This window comes from Rattus rattus, chromosome 1, assembly GCF_011064425.1.
Source record: "Rattus rattus isolate New Zealand chromosome 1, Rrattus_CSIRO_v1, whole genome shotgun sequence".
Lineage (NCBI taxonomy): Eukaryota > Metazoa > Chordata > Mammalia > Rodentia > Muridae > Rattus > Rattus rattus.
This window is the reverse complement of record NC_046154.1, coordinates 241542577-241548080: the sequence shown is the minus strand read 5'-3', so window position 1 is coordinate 241548080 and position 5504 is coordinate 241542577.

Here is a 5504-nt window from a genome sequence, read left to right as displayed (position 1 = left end):
CAGTAGGGGTTGTATATGGAGAGACAAAGGTAGTGATAACGAAAGTATGAGGTGGTGAGTTTCCACCTTCTTGACTTTCCACCTTCTTTTCATTTTTATTCAGCCTGGACCCCAATATATTAGATAGTGCTGCCCATATACAGGGCGGGTTTGATTCCCCATCAATTATTGCCTACCTGTCAGTTATCTCTGTGAAGTGTCTCATAAATACATCTGGAAGAATGCTCTTAGATAACTCTCAACACAGTCAGATGGATAAGATTATCCATCACATTAGACAGTTACCTATGGAACATAGTTATCCAAGTGGACCTAGACAGTCAGCAGATTAAAATATAAAACATAAATTAGTGGATATAAACTAAGCACCAAAGGTGGAGTACAGGTCACTATACCTGGTTAATGAGCGCTAAGGACACTCCTTAGTCACCCTTTGTCCTTTTATGAAAAGCACTGCTAAATGCAGTTATCTGGGCCTATGCCATCATTGCTTACTGGGTGTATGGGTGGAAAGGCTTTGTCATAGATCTTGGACCTCTGGGTGCCTAGGAATTGCACCTAAGGAATTGCTTTCAAATAATCAAGCTTCGGACACTGCTGAGGTTTATGTGTTGCTATGTATGTATGATAACGCTAAATTCTGTAACCCAAGGTCTAATTGCATCAAGATGAGGAGATCCTCACGTATACCAGCTTTTATTGTATAAACTTTGTCCCCCAAGTTATCCCTGATTGGGATACAGCCTATACCTGGGCAGAAGAGAAGTAGGCAGGGCTTAAGTTCCTGACTTAGGGTCTGAGGCAGAGATGACAAGGGAAAGGGAGAAGAGGAAGGAGAAGATGCCATGGGACAGCTGCATTATAAGTGCATGGTCATGTAAGCCAACCTGTTGCAGTAGGAGTGGCCCAGGAAGAACATGGCAAGTGGTATCTCGGGGTTACTGGCAGGGAAGTAGACAAATAGCATAGAGGGTTTATATCTGCCTGGCTCTAGTGCTTTAATGCTTATAAATATAACAGCTTTCTGTATTTTATTTGGGAACTAAATTATCTAAGGTGGTTAGAAACCTCCAAATAATATTTACCACAACAAGACACATTATCTGTATCCAAGCCTCACTAGGCAACAAGACTTTGCATTTAAAACCTCGCTTGATGCCAGGATTTAATGAGGTTTTCACGACCTGGGCACAAGAAACTCAAGGCATTTTGCATAGGCACACATGTGGGATGTGAGTCTTCAGGGTTTGCCAAACTTTCCCTCTCTTCGTTATCTGTACACAGTGCTTTTCCCACTGGGCGGAGAAGCCATTATCCTCTTTCTGAACCTGAACTCACTGTGATGCATTTGGCCATTATAAAGTAGCGATGGTGACATGGTGCCATACTGGAGTTCAGGGCTCAAGAGACCTCACTGCCTCCTGTTCCTTGTTCTTGATGGCACCCTGTATCTTCTAGGCTCTGAGTCTCCTCAGCAGAATGCATCCACACACACAGAGCAGTAGAGGGAAATTGGGTCCAGACAGACACCGATGAGGGTATGAAATAAATGGTAATTGTTTTAAACTGCAAACTGTTTGAGGTTCTCGGTTAAGCAGCCTTTGGTAACCGAAACCCATTGTAACTAATAAAGGTACATTCTAGTGGACAGCCTCAGTGTGCGTAGATGGATCCAGGAAGCAGAGGAGTAAGCCTAAAGAGAGGAAACAGAAGAGAACCCACAGCACTGCACTCTATCTCTTGGCCTCCCTGTGTGCTCATGGGTAGTTCTCCATTAATATGAAATGTTTCTTCTTTTACAAAGGGAACTGTCTTTTGTATTAGTGGATGGACCAATTTTGAACCCACAAAGACAATGGGAAATGTTTCTGGCTACCTCCCTTAGTTCACACCTACATTTCCTGGATGGACAACCCCCTCACCCCCAGTTCTCAGGAGTATTTTCTATGGCCTATTAACTTACAGGATCCATAATAAACTCATTGTGATACACAATAGACAGCGGTAGGAAGAGACACAGAGCAAAGCCAAATGGCCCCTCCTTTGTACAGAGAAAAAGAGGTTGGCTTGCATGCGTGGCTTTCCTGAGGACAGTATCCTTGTGCTAGGCTGTCTGCACAGGTCAGGGAGTTTCCTCCTCAGTCCATGGGGCCTGGCCATTCTGCTATGTGAAGGGATACCCTTTTTCTTTACTAACCAATTTGAAGAGGACCTGGAGAGGATGTGCCTACAGCCCCCTCCCCCAGCCATCACTTGGCAACTTCTTTGTGCCATCTCAGTGTCTGAAGACTTCTGCAACCAGGGACTAACATCTACCATCTAGTTAATCATGCCCTCAATTCTGAAGTCTGGGTACCAGATGGTTGGTTTGATTTCCACAAACATTACTGGCTAGCACTTTGGTCAGATTTCACCTGTGTGGACACACCCTTATCATTTGTCTTCTTCATTATAGAGTTTCAGAGCTCTGACCCTTCTTGATTCCATAGCGGGCAGAGAAATGCCAGTTCAGAAGGGACAGAGCCCATCTGGCCTGCCAGCTGGCTCTAACTTAGTGTGCATCCAGAGGATTTCTCCTGAATAAGATGACAGGTCCAGTGGAAATCCAGAAAAAAATCCAGCTGTGGACATACCCAGCTCAATAGTTTAGCTGATGGTATCAGTCTCTGTGTTTCTGCCTTTAGTGTTCCCATTTCCATGAGATGCATCATTCTCCACTGATCTATCTGTAATAATAATAGAATTGATACCTCTATACACCCCACTATACATTTTCGAGACAGAGCATTGCTGTATGGCCCTTACTATCTTGGAACTTGTTATGTAGAACAAGCTGGACTAAATCTCACAGAGATCTACCTGCCTCTGCCTTCCAAGCACTGGGATTAAAGGTGTGTGCCAAGCTAGACTTCGGCTTCTTCAAGCTTAAGGCAGGCTTTTTCTAAGTTCTATGAACTACATCCCTCAGGCACCCTCTGCCAGATGCCTTCTCACCCTTAATCCTATAACAGACACTTCAAAGTTGCTTTTGCTAAACTGAATTGATTCTTCACTTGGGCTCATAAGTTAACTAAACACTGTGACTGCCTGGAGCTTCTGACTTGTAATTCCTGTTTGAAATCACATAGGCACTCTTATCACTAAGGATCACTGAGGAGGGTCTGTCTGCTCTGTCTACCTCACACTCATTCAAGGCTGAAGGAAGAAAAACAAGTCATTATCTCAAACCCCAGTCACCTTGGACCCCAGGAAGAGCAAATCCTTCAGGGTAGACCATCTACAAAATGAGTAACAATTATCTGTGATGAGAAGACGGTGCCCTGCAGCAGATCAGCTTGTAGGAACCAGGTTAGTCTCCTTGGGCAATGGTATCCTTTACAAATTAACAATGTATCAGTTCACCTAGAGAGACCAGAGTTGAGACATTAGTATGTACTACATCTTGGCTAGGACCGCATAATTACATACAACCCTTGCTCTCTCTTCCAGTTCATTCCTATTTAAATATAAAGCTCATCTCACTACCTGTGATGAACTCTGGTTCTTTTCTTTTCTGCCTCTATTTCCAGCACAGTGATTGTGTCTCCTCTTTTTCCTTTTCATCATTATGCTTCTCTTTGATTAGTTTATTGGTATGGGTGTTCAAATCTAGATTGCTGAGGCTGCCATGGCTGGGTCGACTGCCCAAAAACTCCTGTTATATATGACTATATTTGTAGATAAATGGGTCCTCTCCAGACTTCTGCTCCAAAGGCAACTGTTGCCTGTGGCTATTTCTAGCACCAGGAAATTTCATGGTAGAGACCACCAACCTCTTCTCAGAGCCTGGGACAAGTTCCAACGTCAACCACAGTAATGTCAGTTGCCTGTAGCAGCCACAGTGAGGTCAACACAACCAGCCTCACCCTTCCTTGGTGGGGCTTCTAACTTGAAAGGCCCTGAAGAATCTGTGGCTAAGGACTACTTTGTTCTCAGAAATATTTTCCCCAGTGTTGTTTTAGTTTTCACTTCTACATGTTTAATGTTGGAAATATGACATATAAAGAAAAGGGTGAGGTCACTGGAACCTTACAGTAGCTTTCTTGACATGTCAATGGGTTTCTGATCAGAGTGACTTGAAAATTAACCAAATGTCTAGACAGAAAGGGAGTAGACAAGAACTTTGGATGAGGAGTCTATAACCATATCTTGGGTGTTTCTAGTTTTTTTCCCAACATTCCTTTTGTATCTGGAGCTGTTTCTTCATGAACTACTTTACTGTTCATCTCCAGCAGCAGAGAAGAGCTATCTGCATCTCAAACCTTCAGTCTTCTGTGGTGATGGGCTCAGCAGATTCTGGTACAAAGCCAGAAGAAGACATGGAGGCAACTTGATTTATCAGCCTTACTTGGTAGAAAGATCCCTCAGTCTGGATGGAGAGTGTATGGGAAAGCAATAGCTCTTAGCTGTTAGGACTCATTTTCAACCCGTGCCTTATATGAATTTTATAGCTATGGAGGGGTTTATTAGTCCCCACATTTCTTGTTTTTATTCTTTGTTTCAAGGTTTTCCTCAATTAAAGGGGAGTACTTTCCAGGTTGGTTACTTGGGGGTTTTGGTGTTTTATCAGACCAGATGAGGAAAGTACCAGTGTAAGGATGAGAGTAAAGAGGAGATGTGCCAGTCAGAGAGGCCAGGAAAGGAGAGTGTGTGACGAGCTGAGAAGGGGAGGCAGTCAGGGGACCTTAGAACAGATGCTCCAGGGTTAGGCATGAGAAAGGCTCTGGAAGAAAGGGGACTCAAATCAAGAAGACTGTGAAAGGCTGATTTTTGTGCATTGCAAGTCAGATGTCTGTGCAGGTTCCAAGAGATACCAGAGACGCCTGGTGACATTTGGTGGTTGTCCTGAGATTCCTCAGCTAACTTCACACAGTAACCTGACAACACAGGGACACTAGTTAGGCTCAATTCACAACAAAATGTAGGTAGTCTTTTTTTTTCTTTTGGAGAAAATAAGACCTTAAAAGTAAAATTTAATTTGTCTACGGATAATGTTTAGGGAAACATCTTTTATGTCTGAGCCATCATTTTTCACTCAATTTGAGTGAAGAAGAAAAAACAGGACCATGCCATACATTTTTAGATAGATAGATAGATAGATAGATAGATAGATAGATAGATAGATAGATAGATAGGAGGGTGGGTTGATTGACTAAAAATAGATTTTTCTATCATACAATATGTCCTGAAAACAGTTTTGCAGCTGTAGCTTTTGCCCTTATAGTAGAACTCAAGAGTCTTAATAGCATGCCCTGAAGCTAGCTCTTCATTCACCCCTTGTTTTTACATGGCTGCAGCCTAAGTCTGAAGGTCACCAAGGGAGCACATGTTAAATGCTTGTTCTCTAGCTTGTGCCTGTTAGGAAGTAGGTGAATGTTTCAGGACTGGGTCACTTGTGGGAGGCCTTCATGTCCTTGAAAGGACCTGTGGGGTCTCAATCTCATTCTATTCTTTGCATTCTGCTT